Raw genomic sequence first — 13,053 nt, 5'->3', positions numbered from 1 at the left:
CAGTGAAAGGTCTTGTTCTTAGAATAGCCTGAGAGCTGGACTCTTCAGGACCAGTGGCTGGCTGGCTCTGTAGCCTCCTGCCCCTCCCCAGGCCTGTTTTTCAGGTCTGGCTGGTACAGGAAATGTTCAGTTTTCTATGGTGGCACCACAAGAGTTAGTCTAGCTGTGGAGTCACCAGATGCACAGCGTGTCCGTGTGGCCTGGGCTGAGCAGGGCAGATTGTGCTTATCGGTTTGATTTATAAATAGCCATCACCGGGTGACCTAAGTCCAACACGTGTCTGCCCCTGGAAACAATCATGTCTACTCTTGGGTGGCCAGAAGCTCGGTGGGAAGGGAGTAACTGTGCATGCTGGGGAGGAAGGGGTGCTGGTGGAATTCTGTGTCCTGGAAGCAGCGGGGCCTGGAGACTGGGGGCAGAGGTGTGCGGAGGAGACAGGGAAGGCCTTTTTCCAAGACCTTGTATCCTTGGAAGAAGAGTGTGTCCCTCCAGATGCCTTTTCGCCGGGATATGGGCAAGTGTCTTTGCGTTTTCTGCTTCTTTGCTCCTTACCTTAAGCAAGCCCTGGAGACCCTTACTGAAAGAGGCAGCCCCATGTCTTGAAATAGCCCTATTCTTCTAGTCTCTGCCAGAAATCTCAGTAATCAAAACCTGCCGTTGGCGCCATGGTTTGGGCCATCTTCCTCGCTGGCTCTTAGGGTTTCACTAGGTCTGTCCAAGGTTACTGGAGCGAAGCAAATTGCTGTAGGAGAAGGCCGCCTGAAGGGGCACACAATGGTGTTTCCCAGCAGGCCCACAGAGGCTGGAGTGGGTCTTCGTTTTGTTTCCATTTGAAGGTTTAAACCCCATTTCATCAAATCTGGCCAATCCATAATCCTATAACTCAATCTTTTGTTTCATTTAGTGAGTTGGAAAAACCCAAAACACCTCTTAGTGGTGTTTGGGAACCCCCTTGGTTCCCTGACGGTTGCATGACGTGAGCTGGTGGGGGTGCTGCAGCAGGGAGGATAAGTAATTGGTGAAGGCACACTGATCAGGACCCAAAAATGGAGCGCATGGAGCACACGCTGATGCTGGGATGCGTCCCCCACAACGGAAGTTGTCAATATCATTCTAGAACATTCCCAGTGTGTGTGATGAACGTGGTGTGAGTAATACGCAGCCTTCTGATGCCAAGGTGCAGGCAGAGCAGGCCCCCAGCTGAGCTGGCTTCTCAGGTGGAAGACTGAAGACAGCTTGGTGCAAAGTGCATTCCCTTCCCAGCCTTTGGCCTCAGGGGAGGTCTGAACACCTGATCAACCACGAACGGCTTTCTCCCCAGAACTTGAGAGACCTCCTCTTCCTACTAGGATGGGCAACGGGACATTCTTCTGGACGATGGCACGTGGGAGCAGGAAGAGTCCCATTTTTCTGCTTGACCGAGCCCTGAGGCTTCAGCCCAGATAGCACATGAACCCAGCGCACGCAGCCAGGGCTCCAGAAGGGCTTCCAAATCCCACGGAGGAGCCCACACGTGGCTTCAGAGGGGCCCAGCGCCTCCTTCAGGCCTCCCTGCTCTAGGCTCTCTTCCCTTGATTTAGTTGGTCCCTCCTTTCCCTGAGAGGCCACTAACCAAAGAGTCAAAATATTCCTTGGGAAATCCGAGCATGCCTGGAAGGCACACGGGCCTTCACCCCAACTCCTTAGACCTTCAGGAAGCTGCCCGGGGCCAGGCAGAGATTCCGCGCTGACCCTGGAAGCCTGGTGGCACTGCAGGGGCTACAGGACAGGCAGATCTGGATTTACAGGCCAGCTCTGTGCTTCTCAGCAAGCCCCCAGGCCTCAGCTTTCTCTTCCACAAAATGGGAATAATAACATCTCCTATCTCAAAGGATCCTGTGAGCTTTAAATGAGCAGCAAGAACTGCTTTCTCCTCTCGACTGTTCTGTTGGGAGATTTTTTTCCCTCCTTCAATTCCAGATTGGGTCTGTACCTCCCAGAGGTCAGCAAAGAGAAAGCCCATTGCTTCAGAGTCCGGCCGATTCACACTCATCACTCAGAGGGAGAGCAGCGGAACCATGCAGAACCGACCCCATCCCCACAGTAACCACTGGACATACACGCATGATTACTTGTGATTACCTCCCTCCTGTGACGCTGAGGGTCATGGATTTGAGCACCTTCAGCACTTGGGGTCAGAGGGCCTGGCCCTGGAGGGCCCTGCCATGTCCCCACCCACATGGCAACGCCTCAGCACACACCGGCATCCACCAGGGCGCCCTGCTCCACCCCACCCACCCACCCAAGCCACTCCCAAGGAAGAGAAGAGGGGTAAAACTTTGGGGACACACTTACTGAACTTTGATCTTAAATCTCAAGGGCAAAGGCGGGAGTCTAAACTGTAACTGAGCTTGCAAGATTTCTCCATATTGGTTTGGGTTACAACCTAGGAGATGAAGACATGTTTTTCAAGGGGCATGACATGCCATGTCATACGTACACCAAGGCTCCTGAGCACTTGAGGTGCAAAAGGACATCCAAAGCAATGAGGAAAACAAGTGGGTCACCGAGGCAGATGAGCCAGACACAAGAAGGCAAACACCAGGAGGAGGTTCCAAGGACAGGGACGTCCTCCAGGAGCTCTGGTCAGTCAGGGCTCACCTCGCTTCTCTCTCCCCCTTGTGCAGGGGAAAGGCAAAGCCATCCTAGTGACTCTAGGGACCCCTGGCTCTGGATTGACAGGGTTACATGGTGGTGATGACAGTGACATTTATAGAATAGTTGCTAGGTGCCAGCCACTTCATCTTCACAACAAACCCGTGAGCAGATAGTATGTTAGTCTCATTTCACAAATGAGGAAACTGAGGCACTAAGAGGTTTTGTAATTTGCAAAGGGCCACACGCAACTAGTTCAGCCGGTATCTAAACCCAAGGGGGTCTGGCTTCAGTCCATGCCCTTCCCACTAGGTTACACTACCCCCATCTGGGGATCACAAATGAAGAGCGCCAGCACTTAGTGAGCACCTACCACATGCTGTACAAACTGTGGATGCACTCGGCGATCCTGTCGGTGGATGTTATTACTGCCACGGTGGATATGGGATTCCCTCCCTGCCCTGTCTGCTTCAAAACTCAAGGTCTCTGCCTTAGTCCGTTTGGGCTGCTGTAACAAAAATACCATAGACTGGGTGGTTTACAAACAACACCCATTTATTTCTCACAGTTCTAGGGGCTGACAAGTCCAAGATCTAGGCACTGGCAGATCCGGTGTCTGGTGAAGGCCCGTTTCTCACAGATGGCCCCTTTTTGCCTGCTTCTCTGCCTCTCCTGAATTCAAGAGGGCAGAGCCATGTAGCACAGAGACCTGGGTCTGAGTCCTGGCTCTGTTTCTCTTTGGCTGTGTGACCTTGAGCAAGTTTCTCAACCTCTCTGACCCTCAATTTCTCCACCTAAAATGCCTTTGGCACCAGCCCTTCCTAGCTTGCCAGATGCTGTGGCTGTGGAGCAAAACTACAGATAGAGAATGCATGGCAGGTAGCAGGAGCTCAGTAGCAGGTGGATGCCTGCGACTGCCCAGTGGGTGCTGATGCTCAGTGATAGCCCTTCTGCTTTTCTGCCTGTGGCACCCATCCTGTGGCAACAGCTTACAAATGGGGAATTGGGTCCTAGATAGTGTGGAAGACTCTGCAGCACCCACCACTCGTCCTGCCTGGAACCTCCTCTCTCTGCCAAGCCTGGGACACTCCAGGGCTTCTTTCAGGGGGGTTCCCTCCCTGTATTGCCTGGCTGTCTTACCAGGGGCTGGGCTGAGGGACTCCCCCACTCCTGACAAATCCAAATGCCTCTTCTTCCAGGAGCCCCTTAAGTGGGCTCTCCAAGGTGGAGTCCAGTCCCTTAGTTACAATTGTCCCTGCAACAACCACTTCATAATCCATAGGGACTTCCATAAGTATCAGCCATGAGGTCACCAAAACAAGACTGAGGCTCAGACAAATTGAATGGATTGGCCAAAGTCTGTCTGATTCCAAAGGTCTTAATCAGAGAGCCATTGGTGAGGGGCAAGTCGGTGAGAGTCAAGGCAAGGTTGCAAGGTCTGTGCACCCAGGTGTGATGGGTGCTGGGAACAGAAGGACATTCTGGGGCCATAGGCATTAAGAAGAGTTCCAAGGAGACCTGAGGGTAAGAACCGGAGTACAGGAGCTGCGGGGTGGTTCCCCTAAGTGTCAGGGTGGTGTTGGACAGAGGTTTTCAACTTGCAGCAGGCATTTCAGAAGCTGCTGGAGGGGGCTCTTTCAATGTAGGTGGCAGGGAACCCTCACAGCAGCCCCAGGTACGAGCCCCACACTGCCAGGTGTTAAACCTCTCTGGACTCCACATTCCTCCTCTGTACAGAACAAGAGTAATTCCTGCCTCTCGAGGTCATTGTGAGTATTAATTATATAATAATAAATATTTATCAGTAACACTGAGTTATAAGGTACCTATCTTACACCAGGTATAAATGAGGATTTTCCCTATTCATTCATTTAACAAATGAATGACCCAGTGCCAGGCACAGGCACTTTGAGGGGATTTGGAACACAGCCCAGAGGCAGAAAGGCAAGACCCAGTCCGTGGACCCACCCCCTGGGGAGGTCTCCTCCCCTCCCCGACGTGAATATGGTCAGAACCTGCCAGTCACTGCGTCAGGGTCTCCAACTGTCCATCCAGATGAAAATCTAGCATCTCTGCAAACAGGGAAGTCATAAACAGTGCCTAATTGGGGATGCCTAGTTTCTCGACAGTTATAAAACAACACTGCAAATTATAAGTCATTACTGAGTCCTGAAATTATTCACCAAGTTGCCAATAGGTTTTAACATGGAAAGACTAGAATAGATTAGAATAGAATAGGATGGACTTATCCAAGCAGTACCTGTAAGAAGGGTAAATTTTGCTTCATGAAGTTTTCCTTTTTGTGTATATACGTCTCTGAGCATGTTCTGTGCCATGGTGTAAATGTATCTCTTACTGCATGTGGAGGGAAAACAAGTCTGAAAACCTCTGCTCTGGCAGCCTGGCAGGTGAAGCTCAGGGGCTTGCTGGACCTCCTTGGGTACAGGGTCCCCCTGACTGGGGGGCACCCAGAGACTTTCAGGCAGCGCCTGCCTCAGGGACCAATCCCCAGCCCTCTCCAGTGTGGGGAGCAGCCCTGTGGATTGGTTATTATTGTCCTATCTTACAGGTGTAGCGGTTAAGTGACAGCCCCAGATGACACCACCTTAGAACCAGGTCTCCACCTCTTTGTACTGCCCAGAACCACCTGTTTGACTCCTCTCTCATGTCAGTTCCTGCCATTTTGCAGAATTCAGGCAAGACGTCCCTGGAACATGTGGAAGGGAAGAGCGAAGGAATGAATGAATGAATGAATGAGCCAGGTGGCAGACGCAGGGCTAGCACTCTCTCCCCAATTCCATAACAGTGGTCCTCAGCCAGGGCGAGCTTGCCCCCAGGAGGCTTTGGCAACGTCGGCAGTGCCGGGGCTGAGAAGCCCTGTTAGGAACCCCTCCACAAGGTACTCTCAGCTGCGCTCTCCAGATGAGAAAGCTAAGGCTCACAGACTGGATGGCATTTAGCTGAGGTCATCCTCAGTGATGGTGGAGCAGTGCTAGGATCGGCACCCAGACCCTGGGGAACCTGCCACTTTGGTGGCCCCTGAGTTTCTGGAAGAGCTGAGTGTCCCTCCTCTGGTGGCTGCCCAGGCCTGGCCTGCAGTAGATGAGGCCCCGGAGTTTGGGTTGGGTCTAACAAGGAGGACAGAAGGTCAAAAGGCTGAGCAGCAAGACCGTTCAGCCAGTGCGTCCCCTTCGGTTCTCCCAGCTTCTGCCTCGGCAGCGGGGAGTGCACAGCATTCCCCCCAGCTCTGGAAAAGACGAGGGAGCGGGGAGCAGAGTTGTCTGGGGTCACCTGAGGCCCATTCCAGATCTTTTCTGCTTCTTCTTGTGCCTTTGATGCCAGCATAGTTGTTCCTACAAAGGCAAATCGGGGCACCTCTGAGCTATAACGAGGAGCCAGGGCCACAGGGAGCCTCGGTTTCCTCAGCTGTCAGATGCGGAGGGAGGCCCACCCCACAGAGTTTTATAGAGGAGTGAGTGCAGGCACATGCCATGGAGGGCCTGGCCTGCCACCCATGCACACTTGAGAGATACCTGCCCCGTCTCCTGAGGACCCCCACTGAGGAAGTTGAGTTTGCCATTTCATTCTTCTCGGCTGTGGACTGAATGTTTGTGTCCCCCGAAATTCACAGGTTGAGACTCCCATCCCAACGGGATGGTATTAGAAGGCGGGGCCTGTGGGGGATAATTAGGTCATGAGAATAGAATCCTTATGAGTGGGTTTTAGTGCATTTATAAGAGAACAAGAGATCTTGCTTCCTCTCTCTGCTGCATGAGGATACAGCGAGAAGGTGTCCGTCCACAGCCAGGAAGAGAGCCCCCCCCCAGCCTCGGAACTGTGAGCAGTGAGCGCTTCCTGTCAAAGCCACCAGTCTATGGTGACCAGGCTGACCAAGACATTCACCTCACAAAATGTAGAACACAGACAGTCATTCCCTCTGAAACAGCAGGGCTGAGGACAATCACACAGAGAGGTGAAGACTTTGGCCCACGACTGACCAGCAAGTCACAGGTCCAGAGCAAGGTGCCCAGTGTGGCGTGGGGGTGGAGGCTGTGTGTCTTCGCATTCATGGGCTAGAACGGGGCCTCCAGGCTTGGCACAGGCAGGGAGCTGTCACAGTTCACTACACCAAACCACCCCTTAAGACATGCTTGATTCAATTCCTCAAAGAAACAACCAAGAAAAGAGAGAAAGAGGAATCAATTCCATACTTTTAGGGCCTTCTGGGTGTGATAAAGCCAACCCCTGTCATCTCCACAGTCTTCCTGCTTCCCCTCTACTGAGAAGTGAAAACACCATTCAATTAAGGCAATTAAATTCACCCAAGGATCTTGGGCTCAGAAACCACACTGCAGGCAAGCGGTCAAACCCAGCAACACAGCAAACCCCAATGGCTTCCTGTGGAAGGACGAGCAGAGATGAGCAGAGGAATGGAACGGCATGCCCTGCAGCTTAGGAGCGTGCCCTGCACCTGCAGAGACGTCCCTCCAGCTCTGCTGGGCCGGCCACCACAGCCTCCCACAGCCAGAGCCCTCCTCAGACAGGAGGGACCCATTGTTACCAGCAGAACCAGCAGTTCCACTCCTGGGGTTGCCACGAACAACTGAGCTGAGAAGTTCCTCAGGATGTGATGTGAAATCGAAATGAAAACCCTCCTTTTCTCCACCTCTGCCTTGATCGTCCCGTGATCTCCAACCCGTGACCCACAAGCAGTGCTGGCAACACCTCCCAGGACATCCATTGGAGCCTGAGCCCAGGAGTCAGAGATTCGGGGTTTCATCCTGGAGAAAGCACAGGGTGGTCAAATGGTGAACCTGACCTGAATCCCAGCCCCAGTTCTCCTCCTCTTCTCACGCTGTGTGACACTGGGCAATAGCCTGCACCTCTCTGTGCCTTTAATTCTCCACATAGACAATGGTGACAATAAGACCTACTCAACCCACCTCAAAAGGGTCTTGAGGATCAAACAAGATGATGGATGCCAAAGTGTGTCACCAGAGTGACATGCACGCACAAGCCATTGTCATCACTGTGTCATCCCTGTACTTACTCACCATATTGGCTTCGTCTGACTGTGACCCACTTTGGGTGCTGAAAGGTGGTGAGGCTCTTAGGTTGCCAGATAAAGAAACAAGATGTCCAGTATAATTGGAATTTCAGATAAACAATGAATCATTTCTTAGGATAAGTCTTTACCAAACATTGCATGGGACATACTTATGCTAAAAAAATATTTGCTGTTTATCTGACATTCACATTTCACTGGGTATATTTTAATTTGCTCAGTCTGGCAGCCTGGCCATGCCAGACCACCATCTGTTCCCTCCCCTGCCACGTGCTGACCCCAGGACCACGCAGACCAGCGTCCCAAGCCCAGCTGTCACTCGCCACCTGTGAGTTGTAGAGTATTCTCTTCACCTCCCTGAGGCTGCGTTGTCTCATCTCAAAAGTGAAGCTGATAGTGTACAGCCAAGTGAGTGATCGTGGTCCCTGAGCTGGGGCTTCTAGGGTCCCTGATCAGGGCTCTGGTTCTGTGGGCCCACCACACTCCTCAGCTGTGGGGCTTGGAAGAGCAGCTGTGTGTGGAGCTTCTGGAATAGTGCCTGGCATGTAAAGGTTGACACGTATGAGTCCCCTCCACCGGCCACTTCCTGTCTTCACAGCCTGGGACACAAGGGGCTGGAGTGGGCCCACAGAAGGTGGGTGGTGTGACCCTCTCAGGTCTGGGTGGGCTGCCAAGAGGAAGACGGGAGAACAAGGGGCAGCAGAGTCATGAGCCCTTCTCCGTCAGCACACCACACGCTCACAGCACACCTCTGTCATCACCTCCTTGCAGCCCAAGAAGCACCCTCAGCAACAGCGGCTGAAAGCATTTACCAGCGACCCCCATGCACCAGGCACTGCGTCAGTCAAAGACGGACCAGGCCAGAGACCTCACTCCAAGGATCTCAAAGTCTAGTTGGAGAAATGGGTTCCAGCAGAAAAAAAGTGAAATAAGCAGTGCAAGTGATTAAAGAGGAAAAAATCTACAGGGAATAGTAGAACAGAGGAGGAAAAGGTCAGCAGTTGTGGCCAGGGGACAGAGAGGGCCAGTCCAGTTAGAGGGACTACACTCAGAGGAGCTGCTCCAGGACATACGTGGGTTCTCCAGCTCCGTCACTGCACTAAGGGAGGGGAGAGCATGGGGGGATCGAGCTCCCCCACCAAGAGGGCCTTGAGGCTCATGCAAGGGATTGAGAGAGAACAGTTTATCTGCAAAGAGCAGCACATTCTAGTCCACAGTAGTTCAACAGCATTGTGCAGCGTGACATGGAAAAAAAGCATGAGGCAAGAAAATATTTTGGAAGAGTGAGGATTTAGTGATGACTGTGCTCATCTCAAGAAAAAGCTGTTCCATGAGGATGCACACTCAGATTTGATTTGTTCGGTATCTTCTGACTCAGAAAGATGGCTCTGCAAATCGGAGAAGACAAAACACCTCCTGGGGTGTAACTCTCCCTGCCTCACAGCGACAGTGCACATGTGCACCCAGTTCACACCATGCATATATTCACTGTGGGGTGTCACCAGACTCCTTGCCCCTCCCCAGGGGCTGACCTGGAAAGTCCAGACCACTAATTCCTGCCTCGTGATCCTGCGTCCCCTTGTGTGCTCTGGTGTCTTGCAGGCTCAACCCAAAGCAAGCTTGACCTTGGCCGGCATCCAGCATCAGAGAATGGAGTGCTGGAAGCCCACCTAACAGTGCTGCCGAGCTCTGCAGGTTGTTGCGCTACATGAGGCAGAGGACAGCATTTCACCTGCTGACACCCATCACTTAGACAACATATCATTCAATGACCATTTGCAATGTGGCCATAAACCCAGCTAACATACTCAACAAATATTTGTGGACACCTGCCCTCCAGAGGGCTTCAAAGCCACCCCCAACTGGGAGCACTGAGAGCAATGAGACAAACAGTGAAATGCAGTCGTGAACTTGCTTCTTATCTCTTCTTGATATAATGCTAACCAACATTCACCTTGAAACACCAGCCTAACTTAAATGGCACATGCTGCTCACCTGCATGCCTTCCACCAGCCGGCCTGTGTACAGTCTCTGAGAATAATCCCGTCCACCTGCTTCCATCTTTTACCACAAGCAAATTTTATATATTTTAGGGCTTAGAATCAAAAAGTAAATAAAATCCACTTGGATTCAAGTTCATGAATTGAAATTTGTGATAATTCTGCATTTATTGGCTATAATTGACTTTCAATAAAATAAATCCTGCTCAGCCAATCAATAGTGCAAATAATATCATGACAGGGATGGAGGGATTTGCTCACTTATTTAACAGATGTCTCTTGTGCTGTGCACTGTGACACATGAAAACAGGTTTGTTGCAGAGCTGGACAGACATGGGCCCTACCACACTGAAGCAGCCAGGCTAGCAGGAGAGACAAGCATTAAACAATGAGCCACCCAGTGAAATACTTAATTATAATTGTGATAAGAGCTGCAAAGGACATGGGTGTAGCCTATCACGAAAGTATGTAACAGGTGCACTTGAGATAGCCTGAGCAAGCTGCCTTGTTGAAGGGACATGTGCACTGGGCTGCAAAGCATGTGTAGGAGCTAACCAGGTAACAGGGAAAAGACAGACTAGAAGAATTCCAGGCAGTGGGAGTAACATGTGTAAATGCCCCAAGGCAGGAAGTAGCATGGAATGTTGAAGAAGCTGAGAAAAGGCCAAGGTGTCTGGAAAGCCAACTGTGAGGGGAGGAAACTCCAAGATGAGGATGGAAAGAAAGGATCCTTGCTAAAGAGATTGGTTTTCATTCTTTAAAACTGGGAAGGCATTGAGGGTTTTAAGCAAGAGGTTGACGTGAATGAAGTTGATTTTTCAAAGCTGCTTCTGGGTGTAGTGCAGGAATGAATATGGGCTCCTGCAGTGGCCCAAGGGACATGTGACAGCAGCTTGGGCCACACAGTGATCATGGAGATGGAGACCAGCATACAGGGGTAGAGACCTTCGAAAGATAAAACTCATGGGACTTGGAAATGGATGGGGTGGGGGGGAGGCATGGGAGGAGGGAGCGGGAGGAGTCACAGGTGACACTCAGGTTTCTGGGATCCCCAGAGAGAGAACTGGCTTGTGCAGCTCAGGGGCTCCACTTTAACCATGAAGGGCTGTGAGACGTAGAGCTGTCCAGTGGACAAGTGGAGATGTGAGCTGGAGCTAGACCAGTGGCTCAGACACATCATCAGCAAGTGGATGCTCATTGAGACCACGGTGTCAAGACTGCAGAGCAAGAAGAGAAAGGCCCCTGGGCTGGGAGCAGAGGAAATCCAGCAGTCAAGGGGAGGAAGACAGGACTGAACAGCCAGACAGGGAGAGGGAAGAAAAGAGCAGAGGTAGGGAGCACCTTGGGAGGACATTGGCCACGAGCCTGGACTGCAAGCAAAGTCGGACGAGGAGAAAAGTCACCCATCCAAACAGCAACCGGGGTGGGGGGGCGGTAACCAAAGGCAGAGCAAAATGGATTGGGGAAACAATGGAAGTGAGGAGAAAGCACAAGAGAATACAGCCTTTTGCAGGCCATGGACATAAATAGGAACTTAGCATGCCATGAATAAATACATTTCCGTTTCTGTGCATTTGTTAGACCAGATTCCAAAGACCTTATTTATAACACGGCTTGGCCATGTGCGATCCATCCTCAATCATGTTACCTAAAGGTAACCGTACCCCTTTATCTTAAAGGTGTTCTATGAGCCAGACTGCACCAATTCAGGTGACTGCCTTCAAATGGTTCCAAGTAGGGAGCAAGGCCATTTCTGCTCTGGCCTCTGGAGAGAGCATTCCAGCAGCAAGGACAGGCAGTCCATGAGGCCTGGTTAGGGAGAGCCCAAGTGCCGAGCAACAGGCCCCCTAAGCATCCACAACAGAAATGCCACAGGTCATTCTACACGTACGTCTCATCCACGCGTGGCACCAGATGGATTTATCCTCACCCCTAAGTCAGCTCAGTGGAGCTGCAGCCGGTGGAGTGGGCTAGTATGTAGTGAGGCAAATGGGTCCATGTGAATTCTTCACAGAGCCTTAAGACCCAAGGCCGGGGGTCTTTCTCAATAAAATGTCTTTTATCTTGCTCCTCTTCATCTGTGCCTCAGCTTGCTTTCCAGGGGAAAAAAAAAAAATAGGGTAAAGATACTCAACTCAGAGCATTGCCACAAACATGTATTGAGCTTCTACAATGACGTGCTCAGTATATTAAGGCATGTAAGACTCCCTTTCTGGGTTCAAAGAACTTTCCTTCTAGCTGGGGAGGCAAAGAAGTAATCACTAATTCCTAAAACACATGGGTTACGATAGATGACCTGTGACAACGCGGCCTGAGCCATGGAAGAGGAAACCCCAGCATGCCGGGGGAGGCAGGGATGGGCCTCACCGTATGGTGGGAGACACAAAGTACTCTGTGATTCTCCAAAGAAATATACCTCACAAAGTCCAGTTATGATTTTTAATATTATTAATACCACCTTGGACTAGATTAATATCCAGGAGCTACAAGCTGGGTAAGGTCTTAGGGAAGCCCCAATGGTCTGCATTTACAATTTGCATAGTAGATTTATTTTAATTAGTTTACACTTCATTCTGAGCACTCTGAAAATTCTCCTGGGCAGCTTTCTGTTCTTTAAGCTGTCAAAGTAGATACTCGAGCCTCCTGCCAACAATAAATGGAACACTCTGCTGCTGCTCCCTGAGTGGACTCAGGTCTGCCGGCTCCAGTTCTCTCCACTGCAAAACCGAAGTCCTAGTTCAGTGGGAAAAGGGCCTCTGGTCACATCTCACTAGCAAAAAAGTAATTCACAACTGCACCAAAAGTATTAGAAATTCCAAAGGCTTGAAACAGGTTTCTAAAGATTTCTTGTACAATGGACAAATTAATGAATATTAGAAAGGATATAAATTGACCTTATGTTGGTTTTCACCAAAAATGCCTATGTTTGGAATTTTATTGAGTTCAAACATGGATCTAAAAATAAAAGTTGAAAGCCAGCGGCACTGTGGCATTACTGACGTGTAAGGATGCTTTTTCCACTGAACAGGTGCTTGGTCAGTGGGGTTCCACTGAAATTATTTTCCCTCTTCTTTCTAGATGGGCAGTGATGACATCAAATAGTGGCACGAAAAGAAGTTTTAAAACTGCAGATCCTACAACCCAGTGAGGCAGGCACCTGCAGCTCCCACTGCTGTTAACAGGTATGGAACCGACCCAAGAACCAGCATCTGGAAACACCTGTTGTTGGCCACTATGCGGAGGGGCACCCCTGGGTAGCGGGGGATAAGGCCAGCTTAATGACTGTCCCATCTGACTCCAGGTATATCAATCAGGATTGAAGAAAATATCTGAATAAAGCTAGCAAGTGGTGAT

At 50.8% G+C, this 13,053-nt stretch overlaps 1 protein-coding gene across 4 annotated transcripts in view; it reads left to right on the top strand.

Moving 5' to 3' along the window:
- Nucleotides 1-13,053, top strand: part of C2H10orf71 (chromosome 2 C10orf71 homolog) — a 52,603-nt gene that overhangs the window by 28,414 nt on the left and 11,136 nt on the right. For all 4 annotated transcript variants that reach the window (XM_063087846.1, XM_063087845.1, XM_063087844.1 and 1 more), the window contains one exon: nt 12,778-12,881. The gene's annotated coding sequence lies outside the window, so the exon portion shown is untranslated. The remainder of the gene's footprint in view (nt 1-12,777; nt 12,882-13,053) is intronic.

The sequence above is a fragment of the Cynocephalus volans genome, chromosome 2 (assembly GCF_027409185.1).
Source record: "Cynocephalus volans isolate mCynVol1 chromosome 2, mCynVol1.pri, whole genome shotgun sequence".
NCBI lineage: Eukaryota > Metazoa > Chordata > Mammalia > Dermoptera > Cynocephalidae > Cynocephalus > Cynocephalus volans.
This window is presented reverse-complemented; position numbering and strand designations above follow the sequence as displayed.